Here is a 22800-nt window from a genome sequence, read left to right as displayed (position 1 = left end):
AAACTCTACTGATTCCAGCCTAACCCCATCCGGCCCATGGGTTAGCCACCGCCCAACCACTAGAATTGGTAGAACCGGACAATTACTCACCCACACATCATTGAATGCCTTTCTTAACTTTTGCTTTCAAATACAGATACACACACACTCCTCTTTAAACTTTAACTTATAAAACAATCCATTGACAAATACTTATTGATTACAGATGTCATAACTCAAAATTTCCACCCAATCCTTGTTTTTATAAAAAAAACAGTATCACTCTGGACTCTTCATTGAGACCCAGCTACATTACAATAATCATTGATCCATCGTACAATATCTTCCCTCATCAGAACCCTCCAGGATCCTCCTTAGGTATCCTTACACTTCACTCACGGACCGCTTCGTCGGTCCTCGTCCATTGTGCTGGAAGTGCACCATTTTAACCATACCGAGGGCTGGTCAAAAGACCTGGGCAGGCTTTGCCACGTGAGCTGTCCTTTGAACACTCCCTGCCAGCTGTTGTTGTTGCAACCGAACTTCCCTTAGAAAAACACATATACCAAATGCTCCCTCTAGCATTCTGACATAAGAAAATCCTTTAAGAAAACAGGGTTTCTATGCAAGTTTTCAGTTTGATTTTCTTTTGAATACAATGAGTATATCTTAAATCAGTATCCCCAAAACTTCATAATCGTAATATTGAATTTTAAAACAGAATTCCTTGAATTCTATAACCTTGATCCTCAGATCAATTCGAAGGGTCTCAACTTAGTTTCAGATTTGGCGAGAGATTTGAGTGTATTTTCTTGAACTGGTCACATCTTCTTTCCTGGAAACTCACGAAAGAGTTTGGTCTTGGTCATAGTCTGATTCAGGGTTCGAGTGATAAGGTTTTTCTTGAACTATCTTTCTCAAAAAGGGGGTGATATTTCAGTTACTATTTTATGGAATTTCATTTCATTGAATATTCACTTAATTGATTTCTAAATTAATCACGAATTCTGATGAGGAATAAATTAATCATTTATCTCAATATTTTGACTTCGATGGATTTCTTGAATTTTCTCTTTACAATCCGAGTGAATATAAAACGATAGAAAATTCCTCTCTTAGAGTATTTACTTATTCACTTTATCAAAGACTCGTAGAATTGAAACATAGAATTAAAGAGAATCTAATTTTGATATAAACATTCTTTATGCATCTATTTATGCATAGAAATTAAATTTAATGGAAATAACACTTTTATAATAAAAATTTCAACTATGAATCTTTCAATGCATAGAAATTGAATTGAATGAAAATAACACTTTTATAATAGAAAAATTTCCAATATGCATCTTTCTATGCATAGAATTTAAATCTAATAAAAAAATTTCTATTATGCATCTTTCCAGGCATAGATATTGAACTCAATGAAAATAACACTTTTATATATAATAAAAAATTTTCCAATATGCATCTTTCTATGCATAGAATTTAAATCTAATGAAAATAACACTTTTATAATTAAAAAAATTTCAAAATGCATCTTTCTATACATAGAATTTAAATCTAATGAAAATAACACTTTTATACTAAAACAATTCCCAATATGCATCTTTCTATGAATAGAATTCAAATCTAATGAAAATAACACTTTTATAATATTTTTTTTTCCAATATGCATCTTTCTATGCATAGAGTTTAAATCTAATGAAAATAACACTTTTATAATAAAAAGTTTCCCAATATGCATCTCTCTATGCATGGAATTTAAATCTAATGAAAAAAACACTTTTATAATAAAAAATTTACAATGCATCTTTCTATTAATAGAATTTAAATCTAATGAAAATAACACTTTTATAAAAAAAATTCCAATATGCATCTTTCTAAGCATAGAAATTAATTTTAATAATTATATGAATGATATCTATGCATATTAATAGATGAATATGTACATGCAGTAAATAAAAATATTTCTTTTAGGATGCACAAACGGTGGGGATTACTCTTTTAGAATAACATTAAATAAACTTTTTTTCCACAAAATTCAAGAAAATTTTGCCATAACCTCCTTTGTATGGCTGACCATTTCTCAATTTTTACATTCTAATATCACTTTAAAGTTAATCCCAATTTGAAGTAAAGTACTCTAATCTATTCAATTTTCACTTTCTAAAGAGTAAACAATAAGAAAAGTTTAAATCAATTTATTTGTTACACATATTAGGATAAAGAAGGGCTAAATTCTTAAGGAAGAGAAGGGGGTAGGCTTTTCATCAAGGCAAATCATCAAGATTCACTAAAAAAGCAAAGAAATTAAAAAACTATAGATTAGAAATTAAAAAGTATAGTTTTTAGCCTACATGGAGTTTTGTGAGCTTTCCTTTGGCTTGAGGGATTCAGGGTTCTACTCTTGTTTGGATCAAGAATGGCCACCAATTATTTTGAAGAGGATTAACAATTGAATTATCAAGTGAATTCAATGTATTTGGCTCTGGGGAGGAGTAGAGTAATAGTGCATAAACACTATTAAGCTGTTATAAAGGGGGAGGCTTCTATTTATAGGAAAAAGTGAGCCTCAAACCACACAAACTCATTCTAGAATTTTCTAGATTAGTTTGGTCAATTTTTGACCATTTTTGGGTCAATTCAACTTACTTTTTGGAACTAGACTTGAAATAGGAGAGAGGAGAGATAAAATATCTATTTTTATTGATTTAAAATGGAAAGAAATGATGAGAAAAAAGGTGCCTCTTTCATGAGGGGGAATCCCCACTCTGAGGTGTCAAAAAAATCAGTTTTTTAACTATTTTCTTTGGTCCTTAGTCCACTCTTCATCTTATTTGAGTATTTACTCATTTTTGGGAGATTTTTCTTTATTTCTTCAATTTATCTCCTCCCTACATTTGGATTAATCTTATTGGTCCCTCAGAACCTTAATCCAAAATTTTCAGAATATCTGGACCCTTAGGCTAAGGTCTTTTGAGTAGATTATAATTTATTTCTAATGCACCTTAGGAAATTCTTTTTAAACTTTTATTTTGGGAGAATTTAGTTTAATAAGAAATGATATTTTTGCATCTAAAGATATCTAAGAACTGAGTTATCTCTCTCTAAAACATTTTCTCTCTCTAGGCTAAAACAGGTAGAAACAAGATCTTTTATTATTCTGAAAAGGGGATTGATTACAGGGAAAGAAATTGGACATCTTCAGGGGCTGGGGAGGAATCTTACATGCTTAGTGTTAATCATGAACACGCTTTTGCAATGTATGTTACAGACATTGTTGAGCTGTTCAAAGGGGCTCCATCGGGTACCTTGACGAGAATACCCCACTTGGAAAGCTTCTCTTAGAGCCTCTAAGGAAGCTTTTATCTTCCGCTTTCAAAGATTTGAACCATTGGCCAGCTTTTCTATCCAAGGTAAGGCCAAAGGCACTTATCTTAGTCTGATTGTCTATATGGCCAAATGCTTCGCAGATCTAATTAAACATCTCCAGGTGAGTAATGGGGTGACCTGTTCCATCGAACTTCATGATCAACTTTGAGATGTTTGATGGTTTGGTTTGTTCCTACCTAGGTTGAACTGGTGCAAGGGGAGTAATGCTAGTGGCTACCCCCCTCCCTATGTCCATGGAAATCTTTAACATTTCAGGTCTCAACCTTGTCATGGCGGAAGTAGGTGGTGTAGGTTGGGGAATAGGTTGTTGAGGAGAAAAACTGAGCAAATAGTAGACAAGAGAGGGTCTTTTCCCTCTGGGAGGACCAAGTTGTGGCCCACGTGGTCCCATTTAGTACACTGGTGGGTGTGCTCCTTGAGGTGGGTACTACCAGTAGACCGGCGGGCCCTGTTGTGGTAGTGGGCTTGGCTAGACCCACTCTCGTTGGTATGATGTCTCAGGCCTTTCGGAAGATGGGCCTGGTTCTTGGTTTAATAAGGTTTTTGGAGCTCTGACTGAGTCTTCAAACCCTGAGACAGGTATGGCTCTCTAGTCTGGTAGTTGGGTCTGCGTTTGATGGCTCTCACTCTAGTCGACTTCCACTCTAGGGTCTAGAGATGGAGTGGGCCCACTTTCTTGAGGTTGATACATATCTCTCACTCTGGGTTGCGGTTCTATGGACTATGTGTTTCCCAAGATAAAATTCCAAAGCCTTGATTTAAGGCTTTGTTGAGAATGAGTTGGAGAGGAAGGAGTACATTCCTAGATAGATGGTCTATCCATACATTGTGGTTCGGGATATCTCACCTCAAGGTATGGAGTCCCTTGTCCACTACTGGGGAGGTCCTTGCTCTCACTAGTACTATCAAAGACGAGCACCATTTGACTCCATGTGGTAATTACCGCGATGGGTTTGATATGATTTGCAAAGGGGCATCTAAAGAACTCACTTTGTTGAAGAGTGGGTTATTTCTCACCAACCTACCCGAGCATAGGTGCATGGGAATATAGAAGTACTGTGTAGAACCCTCTGAGGAAAGAAGAGAGAGAGAGAAAAAAAAGGGAATAGGCATACGCTTGTTGTGAGGCAAATGCGCATACACTCCTCAGTGAGAAAAGGAATGGACGTTCACTTCTTCACTAGCAGAGTGTGCACTTCGAGGAATTCGAGATAGAATGCACATTCTCTTCTGGTGAGGAAGGGAGTAGATGTTTGGAATGACATTGCAAACTGGAACAAGTGTTCGCTTCAGGGGACATTCGGATTAAATCCAATTGGAATGGGTGTGGCAAGATGATTTCATGGGAGTTTGCTTCAAGATTGGCATGGGCGTTCGCTTCAAGATGGGAGAAAGAACGGATGTGTGAGTTTATGGGCTACATGGAACAGACATGGCAAGTTGTAATAGAGGATCTAGAATGGGTGTTCTCTGTAGGATGAGGAGTTTATGGGCTACATGGAACAGACATGGCAAGTTGTAATAGAGGATCTAGAATGGGTGTTCTCTCTAGGATGAGGAGTTTATGGGCTACATGGAACGGACATGGCAAGTTGTAATAGAGGATCTAGAATGGGTGTTCTCTCTAGGATGAGGAGAAAATGGGCATTGCAAGTTGATTCCACGGGCATTGGCTTCAATATTGACATGGGCGTTTGCTTTCATATGGGAGAAGGAATAGACGTGCAAGTCTATGAGCTGCGTGGAACGAACGTGGCAAGTTGCAAACTAAGAACTCGAATGGGCATTCTCTCTAGGATGAGGAGCGAACAAGCATGGCAATACTTGGAATGGATGTACAAGTTGGAATGTATGATCATGGCACTGTTAGGCAGCAAGGAATTTTTAAATCTTACTAGCTTACAAGTCTGACAGCCACACTCTGACACACAATACAAATATCTCCTAGTTTAAATGCACTTCAATGCACATGTGGCCCAATTAAATGCAATTAAACTAATTTTAATGCTCCTTCCAAATTTAGGTAGAAATATACCATATTTGGGTTGCAGACTGAAGGAATGGGCATGGTGGTAGAGTTAGAATGGGTGTTCCCTGAACTTGCCACCCACACGGATGTTCGCTTTCCAAGGTTTTTTAATGTTTTTGTTTTTACAAAGGAGCTAGAACTAAGCTAGTCTCTAGCTACTTATTGATACCTAAAATGCATGGTTTAAGGTAATGGATTTAGATTAGTTGAGAGATTAAATAAAAATGCAAACATGAAGAAAAACACACAAATTGAAAATTGCTTGAATGTTGAGGGCAATTAGGGGCACTTACTTGCTTCTCCCCACTCTCTCGGGTGAAGACTCCAATGCTTTGATGCTGCTCAATCAACAATCCAAACTCTGGGTAATCTCCAACAAAACACAAACAAAACAATGTTAATCAACCAACAGGTAGATTTTCATTCTAATCGCCTCGTGAAAAATCAAGCTCTAGCTAATGAATCAAGTAGAGGACCCTAAGCCAAATGACATCAAGAGCAACGGTGCCAAACATGTTAATGGAGTAACATGCTACATCACAAGCACAAGAGAGAAGAAGAAGAGAGTGCATGCAAGAGTCGAATCTGGTGATTTGCACTTGGCCAACCCTATTAGGGTTAACTCCCCAATGTGAGGCAACTAGGGGCTCACTCTACACTTTCTTTGTGTTACCCAAAGAGAGATCCAAGCAAGCTAGTTAGGAGAAAGAGGGAAGGAGCTATGGAGAGCTCAACCTCTACCTCATGCTAATCATATGCAAACAAGACAAGGTGGAGAGCAATGAGAAGGGAGTGAAGGAGGGAAGGGAGAGCAACACCGTTCCTATTCTCATACACCAACAATCACAAACGCATCGCAAGCAAGCAAGCAAGCATCACAAGCAAGCAAGCAAGCCACCATAAGCTCAAGAGAGAGAGAGGGGGAAAGAAGGAAAAACTCAATTGAGACAAATGGGATTGTCCCTTTTCATATTGCATAAAATGTCTTATATACATGAGTTCATATTTATAATGTTCGACCACCCGATTACAAATTGGGGCCCAAAACTATTCTTACTAGTTTAACCAGCTCTATGTATATCAATTCTTTATGAGACCGGCATTACACAAGCCGTAAGCTCGTTCATCCCATGTCTCATTTACAATTTGCACGTAGCGTGGTTACAAAAGATGAATTACAAAGGAGGTATAGTAGCCACATGAAAGGTCATGTTAACCAGAGTGGCTAACACCATCTTCTGAACCACTTTGGATAACTACATGGTAGTCTCCCTTGCCGATCTTTGTAGTTTTCTTCTTTGAGCGTCTAGTCACTTGTGTTTGCTCATGGAAATTATTTGAGGATATGACCTTATCTTATCCCTAGGTCTTGTGAGAGGTGGAGGCCTTTGCTACAACATGAGCTGCGACTCTCTATCAGTTTTGTAGTTAGGTGATGACGTTGAGAGCGACCATATGAATGAAGCCATGTCTCACACTTAGCAGGTTAATGTTGGTGCTCAAATGAGCTTTGCGAGCCTTCCCGAATGTTCCAAGTCTTAACAAATAATCTTTATACATATGGCCAATTCCACACCCAATGCATAAGGTAGTGAACAAGGGAGAACCTACAGAGGTACTCGTCATCCATTTCTTGATAGGACACTTAGCCACCACTCGGTGAGGCCCTGTGCAATGATAACATTGCATAGGTGGTCGTTTTTCCATTGTATTCATGTCTTTGGTCCTTGGCATTGGGGTTGCTAAGTACACTGGGTACATTTGGTCTTCCTCCATAATATACTAACTTAGAATTTGAGAGCTGAGGCTTGTTGGCTCTAGGGTTGCATAGGTAGGAGCTTCTCAAATTTCCCCCTTGTCCCCTTATTCAAAGATTTTTGTCAGAGTTAGTTGATGCATTGGTCTGATTCTTGGCAATGCGATTTGAGGTGGGAGAGTGAAGGGTTGTAAGGGCATTTTTGGTACCCTAAGGATTCCTCTTTGAGCCACTTCTTAGCATGGTTGAGGTGCATTATGATGAGCAGGTACTGGCAAAACCACCGGTTGACTTGGGTTGGCTGGCAAGACCTATGGTAGAACATGGGCTTGAGCAGCCCTCTATTGATAGCAGTTTGTAACTTTGTGATTTCCCCATCTTTGGCAATATGTGCAATAAAGGTTAGGTGTACAGTGTCTCAAATCTTGACACTCCATGCTATTATGGTTTTCTTAACAGATCGGGCACCATAAAAAGCTCCCTCTTTGGATAGGGATGGGGTTGGCCAACCTGATCCCAACCTTGGCTAGTTCTCCAATGTTAGGTCATTTGTTGCATTAATGTAGTGGCCAATTTCTCAACATGTTGTTTGCTTGTGGATTCTTTGCTTTTTTCATCAGATTTTTTACTAGAGTGAAAGAGGCTTCTGATGTTCCCTCATGAAGTTCTTGGGAATGTGTTCCCTTGAAATTGTCTTCAAAAGGCATAACACTCCTAGAGCATTGCTCAAAGGGAGGTATGGACCATGGCATGTAATGAATTGTGTAAGGGTATGTCATCTAGACCTTCCAAGAATCTCCCTATTAGTATTTCATTAGAGAACTTATCTTTGGCACTGCAGCAAGAATAGAGATATTTGACTCTATTGATATAGTCTCGGATGGTTTCAACATCCCTTTTTCTAACATTGTGCAACAGCTCCACCAGACTGCACCTGGTACCTTGGGAAGAATATCCTACCTTGAAGGCATCTTTCAAGGCTTCAAAGGTAGCCTTGTCCTCATGTTTCAAGGACCTAAACCATTTGCCATCTTTACTATCGAGCGTGAGGCCAAAGGCACTCACCTTTCAAGGCTTCAAAGATAGCCTTGTCCTCATGTTCCATTTGCCATCTTTACTATCGAGCGTGAGGCCAAAGGCACTCACCTTTACATGATCTTCTACATGGAAAAAGGCTTCACACATTCGATTAAACATCTCCAAATGTGGGATGGGATCTCTAGTCCTATTGAACTTAGTGTTCAGCTTTAAGATGTTTGAAGGTTTGTTCCACTCTAATCTAGGTGTAGGTGCAGGTTGCACTAGTGTTGGGGGCATGATGCCCCAACCACTCCCTCCCTATTTCCATGGCTAATCTTAACATTTCTAGGGTTAGCCCCCCTTGCCATGGCTAATCTTAACATTTCTAGGGTTAGCCCCCCTTGCCATGGCTAGAGTGGGTGTAGGTTGAGGAATGTTTGGAGAAGGAGTGGGGCTAAGAGGGTAATATACCATGGGAGGCTTCTCAGCTCCTCCCACATGTGCCAAGAATCTCAGTTGACATGTGCCAAGAATCTCTCCATGATGAAGTGGTAATGTACCTCAATGTGTTTCATCGGATGGACTAGATTCCTAGCCAACTGTATACTACTAATATTTTCACAATATATGGCAACCTTTCTCTCCACATGCAACCCCAAAACAACAACAAGTAGCTTGTGTAACCAAGTTACCTTACACGCTGCCACCGCAGCTCCTCTCTGTACTCTGCCTGTATGCTCAATAAGGCAACTGTGGACTGCTTCTTCTTGCTGCTCCATGTCACAGCAGCACTCCCCAATGAAAACATAAATCCACTGGTAGATCTCGTCTGAGATGCTACCTCTCCCAATCTGCATTTGTGTACCCATATAGCTCGAATGGTACACCTATTGCATAAAACAATGTATAATCAATAGTGGCCCTCAAGTACCAAAGTGTGTGTTGCACACTATCAAGATGTGGTTTGCGTAGAACATAAACTAGCTCTCTAAGCCAACAGTGTAGCCCAAATCTGGCTTGCTGGTTGTTGTGACATAGATCAAACTCCCCACAATCTTCTTGTACATAGTGGGATCCTCTAACACATAACTTGCATCTGCACTAAGCTTGCCATTTTTATCTAATGGCACTTATATTGGCTTACAATCAGCCATCCCATACTTGGACAACATGTCCAATGCATTTGTCTCTGTGACCAGCCAAATACCGTTAGGTGTGCGGATAACCTCAATTCCCAAAAAGTAGCGCAGATCTCCTAAATCCTTCATCTCAAACTTCCTCTCTTGAGAAGCATTTTCACATGCTCAATCTCATCCAAGTTGTCACCCCCAATAATAAGATCATCTACATATATGGTGATGATCACAATACAAAGAGTGATCTGCATCTGCTATATGAAAACCAATAGTGATAAGATACTCAACAATCTTGTCATGCCATGCTCGCCATTTGGCCTGCTTAAGGAAGGTGTTTGAGTGATATCGATCCCTAAACCCTTTAAAGTGATAATTTTGGGTCAAAAATGGTGTGATATTGGGACACATTGTCTCAAAGAACGGTATATACACAGATGACAACAAGGTCAAGTTGATCTTGGAACTTCCACCACCCACCACTGATTACAAAGGTGTGCAAAGATTTATGGGTCACATTGGGTATTACCCGCACGGCTTCATAATCTTCTATGCTGAAATCGCCAAGCCATTGTATAAGCTAGTCAGTGTATTTGAATGGATTGAGGAATGCCAGGAAGCATATGATCGATTGAAGCAGGCATTGCCTAGCACGCCAATTCTAAGACCCCCTACATGGGACCTCATATTTGATGTGCATATCGATGCATCAAACTTTGCTATTGGATGCATACTAGCACAGCCCAATGAGTTCAAATTGGACTATCTAGTCTTCTTCACTAGTCGTATCTCAATTGAATGATTCAGAGGTGAATTACACCACCACAGAGCGACAAGGGTTGGCCATGGTTTATGCAGTCAAGACGTATCGACATTACCTATTGGCCAACAAATTCGTATTTCATGGACCATCAGGCCTTATTATATTTGGTGAACAAGCCTTGCACCATGAGAAGAATCACATGCTGGTTACTATTGAAATTCGACTCTACAGTTATGGTAAGAAAGGGGACATAGCATGTGTTGGCCGATCATATGTCAAGAATTCCAAATCAGGAACCAACAACTGGTATTGATGATGACCTCCCTAATGCTTAGAGATGGTGCCTGAATGGAGCGAGGAGATATCAAATTATCTAGCTTATGGTTTTCCACAAGAAACACTCTTGAACAAAGATAAAATGTGGCAGCTTATCAGCTTGTTGCACCTTATCAATTAATTGCGGGGGAACTATATAAACTAGGTAAGGACAATATCCTAAGAAGATGTGTGAAAGAAGATGAGTTCGCCCCATGATCTTGGATGAGGCTCATTCAGGGATAGCCACAGGGCATTTTGCTGAAGAGATTACGTCTCGCAAGGTACTTCAAGCAGGACTATGGTGGCCTATGTTGTTCGGGGATGCCATAGAGTTTTTCAAAAGGTGCAAGGAATGTCAGCAATTTGCCATACCACAACAAAGGGACAGGATGCCGCTCACCCTTGTTATTGTAAGACAACCCTTCGAGAAATGGGAGATAGATTTTGTTGGACCTATTAGTCTAGCAGCACATCCATCATAATCCCGATATGTAATCATGGCCACGGACTATTTCACCAAATAGGCAGAAGCCAGAGCCTCAAAGTGAGTTGATGCATGAATAACAACAAAATTCTTGTATGAGTAAATTATCTTGAGATTTGGCTGCCCATTAGAATTAGTTAGTGATCGCGGTTCACATATCATTAATGATCACTTACTTGCAAGATTGTTAGGAGTCTACCGAAAATCATCACCTTATTATCCATAGGCTAATGCTCAAGTAGAGAGTACAACCAAATTTTTTGGCACTATCTTGACGAAAACTTTGGAAGCAAGTCAAACAAACTGGGAGCATAAGCTGATAGCAGCCTTATGGGCATACCGAACGTCATATAATGTAGCAACAGGATACACTCGCTTCCATCTAGCTTATGGTATTGAGGCAACAGGATACACTCGCTTCCATCTAGCTTATGGTATTGATGCAATAATGCCTACGGAATACCTAGTTTCGAGCTTAATTATTGCAATGCAAGAATGTCTGACGAAAAATGCAATAGCTGAAAGGCTAATCAATTTAGAGAAGTTGGTGAGACTAATTGCATCGCATGGACTCATGGTCGCGAAACTACACAGAAAACATTGGTTCGAGAAAAACTTGATACAAAAGGAATTGGAAATGGGGGACCTTATCCTCATGTATGGTGTAGGAAGCACCAAGAAAAAGAAACTCAAGTACAGAGGCCTAGGACCCTTCTGAGTGTTTGAGATCACACCTTATTACAATTGAGACAATTGAGAGCCTATAGATGGAGGATTACGTCAATGGAAGAAAACTAAAAAATATATTTTGGACCAGTGACCCAAGAGATGCTCTTGCAAGAACATCTCTTAAAACAACAAAAGCAACTCACAAAGGAAAAACTCCAGCAAGCTCAAGAAGAGGCTAAGGCAAGGGAGGCCAAAGCCAAATAGATACTCCAAAAGAGGATGTTGCATGTGAACATGGCTTCACTAACTCTTTTGGACGAAGAGGAACTGAACATTGAGCCACAACGACTCAGGGTGGGACTCTCTACAGCTAAATGTCATGCAATGAGCATTGCATTGATATATACAAGATCAAGTCGTAACCTTATCTTATATGAGACATGGGTAGCCTTAGACAAATTGCACCTTGAAAACACCAATGCACAAGTACGTAGTGTGCACTTGACAGCTACGAAAGCTGAGGGATTTTAAGTGTTGACATTTCCATCAGAAATAATTCCTTGGTTGGGAAGGTGTTTGTCATGCCTGCAGGTTCCATGGAAGAGGAAATAATCCTAGGACGATCTTGGATTTTTGCCAGCAAATGTAATATCCAATGGGAGAAGAGGACAACACTGTTGTGAACGAGAGCGACAATGTCCATTAGGAATTTTTTGGACCCAAAAAGGCCCTCCTAAGGATTCCTAATTTTAAGGGATTAGAGCTTAAAAAGTTGGGCTTAAGGGAGACGATGACCCCTATTTTTTACCTTGCCACATCAGCCATACCCCCTAGTTTCACTTTTTAAAGGGAATATTCTCATACTCTCTCTCTTACTTTTTTGACTTTTCTCATACTCTCTCTTACTTTTTGATTTTTTTTTATCTTCACTCTCTACAAATTGAATCTTTCTTGTCAGTTTGAAATCTCCTTTCTCATTAACTCCCACCGTATCTCCCTTCCACATCATCAAAACATTCTCGTATTTAGGTGGGCCCCAAAAAGTGAAAATTTTTTATTTTTTTATTTTTTTACATTTTGAGGTGGAAAAAACACCACCCAACCAATATGTATGAATTTTTTATCTTCACTCAAATTGAATCTTTCTTGTCAGTTTGAAATCTCCTTTCTCATTAACTCCCACCATATCTCCCTTCCACATCATCAAAACATTCTCGTATTTAGGTGGGCCCCAAAAGTGATTTTTTTTATTTTTTTACATTTTGAGGTGGAAAAAACACCACCCAACCAATATGTATGATGAAAATAATTTTTTCCCTCCAAAAAGCTTATAATTTCAGGGTCACGTCAGAAGCTGCTTAGGAGCCAGTACATCCATAACTAACTGTCAGGTCCCCACAACCCCATAAACATAACTAACTGCTGTCAACCACTACATCCACGAGATCCCAAAATTATGGGGACCCCAAAAGTTATTATTTTTTAAATTTTCTCATAAATGTAATTTATTCATGAGAAACTCCATGTTAGTATATTTGTATATCAAAAATATCATTTTCTAATTAGAAAAACAGATTTGTGTTAAACTTCTAACAGAAAAGTTTTAACAGTCTCTCTCTCTCTCTCTCTCTCTCTCTCTCTCTCTCTCCCTCTGAGGATCTCTCTCTCCCTCTCAGAATCTCTTTGCTTTAGCTTCTTTCTTTGCTTAGCTATGGAGCCTTTGCAAGCTGTGTGTGTAGCCCCTTGTGAAGCTAGAAAATGGAAGGTTGATTTACACATTCGTATTCCTGAAGAGTATGGCAGCTCTTAAAAAACCCATCCTACTGATGCACAATCTGTCCAAGCTTATAGGATAGCTAAGGAGAAAAATGTAGATATGTAAGATTCCTCCCTAGCCTCTCAAGATGTCCAGCATCTTCCCTTGTAATCAAATCCCTCTTCAGAAATATAAAAGATCTTGTTTCTACCAGTTTTGACCTAGAGAGAGAAAATCTTCTAGAGAGTGGTAATTCAGTTTTTAAATATTTTTGTATAGAAAAATATCTCATCTTATTAAAATAATTTTCCCTGAAATAGAGGCTCAAAAAGGTTTTCAGAAGGTGCATTAGAAATTAAGTATAATCTGTTCAAGAAGTATTATCCTGGGAGTGAAGATTTTTTCAAAATTTTAAATTAAGGTTCCTATGGACCAATAAGATTCATCCAAATGTAGGGAGGAGATAAATAAAAAAATAAAAGAAAAATCTCCCAAAAATGAGTAAATACTCACATAAGATGAAGAGTTGACTAAGGACAAGGTTAATAGTTAAAAAGAAGAGATATTTAGGTGAAATGATGCATTTTTGACACCTCTGACGACCTAAAAATGGTCAAAAATTGACCAAAGTGATCTAGAAAATTCTAGAATCAGTTGGCTTGGTTAGAAGCTCACTTTTTCCTATAAATAGAAGCCCTCCCCTTTGTTGAAACTCAATAGTGTTTTGCATTGTTACCCTGTCTCTCCCAAGTGCCAAAAACAGTGAATTGTATTCATAATTCATTAGTTTTTGACCTTCCTTCTTCTAGAAGATTGGTGGCCACTCTTGTCTCAAACAAGAGTTGAACCCTCAAACCATCAAGCCAAAGGAAATCTCTCAAAATTCATTAGTAAGCTGGTGATTCTTCTCTTTTCCATTTATTTTATGGTTTTTATGGTTTTTTATGCTTTTTGTCTTCTCTACATTGCAAATGATGTTATGCCTCATTGCAAAAGGCATTCCCCTCTCTTCTCTAGTAAATCCAACCATTCTCTATCCTAGATGAATGATTAATGATTAAAGTCAAGTTTTTTATAATGTTTGTCTTGAATAAGTAGAAACATGTTTACTTTAGAATAATTTCAATACTCTTGGTGCACTTTTAATTAATTTTAAAGACTTAAAAATTGAAAAATGGTCAGCCATACAAAGGAGGTTATGGCAAATTTTTTGAAAATTAGTGAAAAAAAATTCACCTTTTATTATTCTAAAAAAATATTCCTTATGGTTTCTATATTCTAAAGTATCATTTTCATGCATAGAAGATGCATTTTGATTATTTGTATAAAGAAATTTAATTTTTATTATAAAAGTGTTACTTTTGTTATATTTGAATTTCATGCATAAAAGTATGCATAAAAGATATTTTTTTATTATAAAAGTGTTACTTTTATCATATTTGAATTTCATGCATAGAAGTATGCATAAAAGATATTTTTATTATAAAAGTGTTACTTTTATCATATTTAAAATTCATGCATAAAAGTATGCATAAAAGATAATTTTTTATTATAAAAGTGTTACTTTGATCATATTTGAATTTCATGCATAGAAGTATGCATAAAAGATATTTTTATTATAAAAGTGTTACTTTTATCATATTTGAATTTCATGCATAAAAGTATGCATAAAAGATATTTTGTTGTTATAAAAGTGTTACTTTGATCATATTTGAATTTCATGCATAGAAGTATGCATAAAAGATATTTTTATTATAAAAGTGTTACTTTTATCATATTTGAATTTCATGCATAAAAGTATGCATAAAAGATATTTTTTTATTATAAAAGTGTTACTTTGATCATATTTGAATTTCATGCATAAAAGTATGCATAAAAGATATTTTTATTATAAAAGTGTTACTTTTATCATATTTGAATTTCATGCATAAAAGTATGCATAAAAGATATTTTTTATTATAAAAGTGTTACTTTTATCATATTTGAATTTCATGCATAGAAGTATGTATAAAAGATATTTTTATTATAAAAGTGTTACTTTTATCATATTTGAATTTCATGCATAAAAGATATTTTTTTATTATAAAAGTGTTACTTTTATCATATTTGAATGTCATGCATAGAAGTATGCATAAAATATATTTTTTTAATTATAAAAGTGTTACTTTTATCATATTTGAATTTCATGCATAGAAGTATGCATCAAAGATATTTTTTTATATTAAAAGTGTGATTTTCATCATGAATGATTTTTATGCATAAATGGGTGCATAAAAGATATTTTTTATATTAAAAGTGTGATTTTCATCATAAATGGTTTTTTATGCATAAATGGATGCATAAAAGATAATTTTTTATTAAAAGAGTGATTTTCACCTAAATGATTTTTTAATGATGATAAAAGTATGACTTTCATCATCAAAATTGGATTTTATGCATAATTAGATGCATATAGAATCTTTATAATCAAATAAGGGTTCTCTTTAATCTTCTGTTAATTTTCGTAAAAATTAGAAAAATGAATAGGTAGATAATATGTGAGAGGAAATTCTACCATTTTATATTCACTAAGATGGTAATGAGAAAAATTCAATTAAACTATCGCGAAGTCGGAGATCGAGATAAATGATTATTTCATTCCTTTTAAGAAATCCATCTTTTAGAAATCTGTAAGCAAATATTCGTCGAACGAAACTTAGAAAAAGAGAAATTGAAATAGTACCTTACATTAGTTCATTAGTTCATAAGCACTGTTTTCGAACAAAAATCAAAACTGAAAACTTGCAAAGATTATTCTTGGTCTTACGCCAGAATGTTGGAGGGAGCATTTGGCATATATGTTTATCTAAGGGAAGTTTGGTTGCAACAGCAGGCGGGGAGTGTTCGAGGGACAGCTCACACGGCAAAGCCTACCGAGATCTTGACCAGCCTCGGTATGGTTAAAATGGTGCGCTTCTGGTACGATGCACAAGGACCGACGAAGCGGTCTCTGAGTGAAGTGCCAGGATACCTAAGGAGGATCCTGGAGGATTCTGACCAGGCGATGCACGGGCTCCCGGTGCCGAGAACACCCATACGTATGTCGAGGAAGATATTGTATGATAGACCAATGTTATTGTAATCTATCACTGGATCTTGTTGTTGACTCGCTGGTCTCAGAGAGTCTAGAGTGATACTGTTTTGTGAGAAACAAAGACTTAATGGAAATTTTGAAGTATGACATGTGTACCCAGTAAATTGTTTGTCAATGGATTGTTTTTATTAAAGTTTTAAAGAGGAGTGTGTGCGTATCTATTTTCTAAAGCTAAAGTTAAGAAAGGCATTTCAATTATGGGTGGGTGAGTACTTGTTTGGTTCCACCGATTCCAATGGCAGGGTGGTGGCTAACCCATGGGCTAGGATCAGTGGAGTTTTAATAATCAAACTGCAAAATCTTAGGATTACGCTAGGATTCGAGTAGATAGTTAATTCTCTGATAAAATTCTTGATTGAGTGGATCAACAGTTGTGCCTAATCTTGATTAGGAAAAAAGCGTTGAAATGCTCAAATGATCAAATTATATCAGTGATAGTTTCCTTCTATCTGGTTTATTCAGATAGTTTAGATTTTTATCTCGTTAGAAAACTCGTTAAGAAAAATTCAAAAAGGTGGAATCGTCCCGGCTTTTCGGGCATAGGAAATTTTCCCGGTTTTGGTTTTCGGAATGACCACCAGCCTAGTCTCGTGCCCGGATATTTGAGGGTGAGGCCCCGAGTGAGAAACCCTACCCCACGCATGAGGGGGCTGCTTCCACTGCTAGCTACTACTGGGAATCCGGTGCGCGGAGGGGGTAGAGGGATCTCACAAGATAGATCTTTGGGTTGATGGGCATCTCTATCCAATTGACCCTCCACTGCCAGCTATCGGGAATCCGAGGGGGCAGAGGGATCTCACAAGATAGATCTTTAGGTTGATGGGCATCTCTATCCAATTGACCCTCCATTAAGAGCAAACCCTCCTTTCCGTGATTTATCATCTTTTATGCAATTTGTGGGTGGTGAAGGAGAGCTTGTCTTGTTAGGATACTACAGAAGATTGACTACAAGTGGAGCTTAGCAAACCCATATTCTCCAATCTCAATTGCAAGCATCACAATAAATCAAGAAATCAAGTTTTATCATAGGAACACTGAGTTGCTGTGATAAGAAGAGCCCCTTTCGCTCGCACAGTGAAGGAGATTCTGCAACGATATAGAACAGAGTTCTGTGTGCAGGGGATTGCCCTTGAAGCATTGCAAGAAGCCTCCGAGGCTTACCTTGTTGGGCTTTTTGAAGACACGAACCTCCTTGCAATACATGCAAAGACGATTACTAGATCTACCAAGGACATGTAACTAGCTCGGCGCATTCGACGTGAGCGAGACACGATCGAGAGATCTTAGATGTTAACCTTCTTTTTGAAACAACTCTTTTGTTTCAAACCCCCCTTACAAGCCTATCTGGCTTTCATTTGTAACCTTCTGATATTAAAATTTTAAGTTTCTCTTACAATGTCTCGGTGTCATCATGTTTGTTTAACATGGAGTGTCTATCATGTGCTAGTTTGTCACCCAAGTCATCAGAAATGCTCTTGGAGACTGAGGAAGCTATGCCAGAATAGTGCGAATTTGACCTCTACAATGACGATGTAGGCTCAAAATTCGCACTGTTCTGGCACTTCTCCCCTAGCCACTCAGGATCATTTCTTATAATGAAGTTGAGCACACTAATTGTGAGAAACAGTAGTTTACAAGATAAAAACACCTTTAATCATGTGTGAAAATATAGTGTTTATCATCCAATGCATAAAAATTGCTCATACAAGACTAAGGAAGCTATGCTAGAACAGTGCGAGTTTAGGCTTTGTAGCGGGGCGATGTAGGCTCAAAATTTGCATTGTTCTGGCACTGCTCCCCTAGCCACTTAGGATCATTTCTGATGCATTTATAATGAAGTTGAGTACACTATTTATGTGAGAAACAATAGTTTATAAGATAAAAATAACTTTAATCATGTGTAAAATTATATTATTTGTCATCCAATGCATCAGAATTGCTCCTGAGGATTGGGGAAGCCAGAATAGTGTAAATTTAGGCTCTGGAGGCTCAAAATTCGCACTATTCTGGCACTGCTCCCCTAGCCACTCAGGATCATTTCTGATGCATTTATAATGAAGTTGCGTACATTAATTATGAAAAATATTAATTTATAAGATAAAAATACCTTTAATCATGTGTAAAAATACATTATTTATCATCCAATGCATCAGAATTGCTCCTGGAGGGCTGGGAAAGCTATGCCAGAACAGTGCGAATTTGGGCTCTACACAGTAGCGATGCAGGCTCAAAACTCGCACTGTTTTGGCAGCACTGCTCCCCCAGCCACTCAGAATCATTTCTAATGCATTTATAATGAAGTTGAGTCTCACTAATTGTGAGAAACAATAGTTTATAAGATAAAAACAGCTTTAAGCATGTGTAAAATTACATTATTTATCATCCAATGCATCAAAATTACTCCTGGTGGAGGACTAGGGAAGCTATGTCAGAACAGTGCGAATTTAGGCTCTGCACAGCAGCGGCGCTGTAGGCTCAAAATTTGCATTGTTCTGGCACTGCTCCCCTAGCCACTCAGGATCATTTCTAATGCATTTATAAAGAAGTTGAGTACATTAATTATAAAAAATAATAATTTACAAAATACCTTTAATCATGTGTAAAAATACATTACTTATCATCCAATGCATCAAAATTGCTCCTGGAGGGCTGGGGAAGCTATGCCAGAATAGTGCGAATTTGGGCTCTATAGCAGTGGTGCAGGCTTAAAATTTGCACTGTTCTGGCACTGCTCCCCTAGCCACTCAGAATCATTTCTGATGCAATGAAGTTAAGTACATTGATTATGAAAAAAAATAATTTATAAGATAAAAATACCTTTAATCATGTGTAAAAATACATTATTTGTCATCCAATGCATCAGAATTGCTCATGAAGGGCTAAGGAAGTTGTGCCAAAATGGTGTGAATTTGGGCTCTACAGCAGCAGTGCAGGCTCAAAATTCACTGTTCTAGCACTCTCCCCTAGGCCCCTAGGGTCATTTCTGATGCATTCACAAAAACATTGATGGTACAAACTAGAACAAAGAATGATATACTTGATGAAAATAAGTTTGCAAAAACTGTATTGTATTCATAAAATAAGAAGTGATACATCTACTTTACAAAAGCTTTCTTACAATATTGAGTTTCCTTCTCTTGTTGGGGGCAGAGTGTGCTCAAGGAGTGATTGGGCTATTTCTTGAGGATCCTCTATGCCTATGCTTTTGGCTATACCTGTACGAGCAAGAAGCTTACCCCTAAATCCAGAACCAAAAACATTGAAGGCAAGGGATTTTTTAATCAGAACTATACATTTGGTGCTCTGTGCCATAGAGGCTACAGAGAGTACCTTAGAGAGGGCTTTCAAAAAGAAGAGAGTGAAGGCAGATTGAGGGGTGTACCCTATGGATAATGGCGATGCCATCCACAAGAAGCCGACCAAGATAGTGCGCCAATGCAACATCATGTCCATGGACCTTGGCCTGGTCTCTGCCTGCCGCCGCCTCTCCCTACAAATGCGTCAATTTCAGCCACCCTCTGCAATCAAAGGAAAAATCAAAATATTTTCCTATACATAATTCCCATGGTTATCCCCTCCTTATGCTTCCCAATCTGTAAAAATATAGAAAGTGGCACAATAACCGGAAAGTGTAAGGGTTAATTCTAGACATGTAGTGGAATCAGATATACCTTTTTTCTCATCAACTTGAAACTTGACTCTTCCACATTGTCAAAGCCCATGATGCTAAAGTGTTGACGCAGGTCTATTAGGCTCCAATGCTTGCTTGCTGCCACTCGCTCAATCCATCCATTTTGCATCATCACAGCTACCTCAATAAGCATAATTTCTTCTTTTTAGGCTTGAAGTGTGATCCATGTCCCGTGCTTTTGCATCCATCTTTGATAGTGCAGACGCATGTACAAAATAGAGCATGCCTTCAAGAACCTGCAAGACACTGTAGAATCCACTACATTGCACTTGTACACATCACCTTAATGTGACCCCTCTCATTAACCTCCCAACCCTCTCCTAGTAATCCTTGAATTTGGTCAGACCGTACCTCCTTACAAATATACATTGTTTTTGGTGCATTGGCATGGAATTGAACATGTGCACAAAAACATGTAAAAAGGATAAAACCAATTTAGCCCTACTGACCTAGATGCCTTTGAAAACTTGAGTGATGTCTTGATATCACTTACCATCTTAAATTTTAAGCATAAGATGGTCCAAGCATCTGGTTTGGGCCATTCGGGATTGTTAAGAGGGGGGTTGGGGATCTCTTCTAGCTTGCCAAATAAACCAGGTTTTTTATCTACAAAATATGAGTGAGAAAAGAAAAAGATATTATTTTGTACAAGATCACTTGGGCTTTGAGATACAAACATTCCCTCTCCAATGGATGCATGCATAGCATAGAAAACTCTAGTGAGGCTTTGGAGTGGTTGTTCCTCAACATAATTAGAGGGGAAAGTATCTGCCAGAGAGACATAATAAAATGGAGGATCATAAGAAAATTTGAAACAAAAAATCCAATATTAGCATGTTGTTAAAGCTGTGTTTATGTTACACTGACAATTTGAAGGAAACCTTGGTTGTTGGCCTTGAATGTACAGGTCTCCAAGGGTATACACATGTTGCACTATGGCAACTAGTCCTTCCCTTCTTAGTATGCTTGAAGCCTTGTAGCCTCCCCTTCCAATGATGTAGCATATTCCCTAGTTCATGCACTCGATGTGGTCCCTTAGACAGAGCTTGGCTGCATGTAGACCCAAACCCCAACCCTGAATCTTGTTGGAGCCCAAACTCCATTCTCATCTCTTGCGTTATGCGGCACACGCTCTTCCACCTTCTCCCTAGGTCTTCTCACATTACTAGAAGAGGCCATGGTGGTAAGAAAAGAGAAGAAGAGAAAAGAAAAGCTTGTTTTACAGAAGAGGAGTGGAGAGGAGAGAAAGTTCAGGGTTTTCAGTGCAGCAATGGAAAGCTTAAAAGAGGGTAACACTTTGAGAATAGGCTTCCTGAACCTAGAGTAAACTAAAGAGGGATAGAGTTTCTGCAGTAATGGAGAGGGAGGAAGCTTGAGAGAGAGAGAGAGAGAGGGAGATTGACAGGGAGGGAGATGGGTCACTTCATTTCGAAGTGTCCAGAGGAGGTGAGTGCTAGAAGGAGGGAGAGCTTGAGAGGGATGGAGTTTCTGCAGCAATGGAGAGCTTAGAAAAGGAAGAAAGAGGGAGAGGAAGCTTGAGACTGAGAGAGCTTGACAAGGAGGGAGAGCTTGAGAGGTATGGAGTTTCTGTAGCTTAGAAGAGGAAGAAAGAGGTTCAAAATGAGCTTTTCAAACCTAGAGTATGTTGGGGGGAAGTTTGAGAGGGAAAACACACTTTTGGGAAAAAAATATTTTTTTTTAAAATTTTTAGGGTTTTTAATCTGCACGATTCTAGGTGGGGGGACCTCTAAGTTTGGGCCCAGGAGGTAGGGGGACAAGAGTAGTAATTAAGCCCCATTAGCAAACCAAAGCCTAGGCCCCCTAGGGTCAAATAAATAAAAAATATACACCCAAACCTTCTCCTATTGGTCCATTCCTAATCAAAAGTTAATCCAAGAGGCCCTCTTTGGGTCCGAAAAATTCCTAATGCATATCCGTACCCTTATGGATCCTGATAAACATGGGGAAGTAGGCCATGATTGAGGATATAGAAACACCAAGCATGGTTATATCAACTCATGAAGCAAAAAAGGTAGCGATTCTATGATCCATACATAAAAAGCATCCGAAGTCATAGGGTACATAACATTGGGTGCCTAAAGTTCAACTTCGAAACCAACTCCACAAGAAGGAGATGGAGGTTAATAGGGAAACAACAAGAAGGGCTAAAAAGGGAGTCAAGGAACAGAAATGGTCTTCACAAGTACATTGGCGGTACTCCACACAAATCAACACTCCATAAGGAATTCGTAAAAGCAATGGGTCTGAAAGGATTTGCTAATGGCACAAGGGCACTACCAAGGCAATACGACAGTATGGGTGCCCACCTAGTGGGCCACCGTTTCAAGCACTTGCTAAGGAAAGGGTGGTAAAAGCATTCAGCACCAACTCCCAATTAAGACCAATGCTTAAAGTGCACCAAGCATGGTGTGGAGGAGGAAGAAGCCAACCCAACAAGGTGGGTTAAATATATCCAAACCCATACCAGTAACCACTTCGATCAAGGAGCTGGACAAAGACCTTAAAGGGAGAAAAACAAAAGTTCAACAAACGCACACTGATACAAGCCCCAATCCATAGGACTCAGTAGAAAACCTATTCAGTTGGGTGGAGGGAAGAATCAAACACTCCCACACGAAGTTAAAACACGTGCAACAACACCTGCCTAAAACTGCC

The sequence above is a fragment of the Cibotium barometz genome, chromosome 18 (genome assembly GCF_041138505.1).
Source record: "Cibotium barometz isolate CiBa-2024 chromosome 18, ASM4113850v1, whole genome shotgun sequence".
In the NCBI taxonomy this organism is placed as follows: Eukaryota; Viridiplantae; Streptophyta; class Polypodiopsida; order Cyatheales; family Cibotiaceae; genus Cibotium; species Cibotium barometz.
This window is presented reverse-complemented; position numbering follows the sequence as displayed.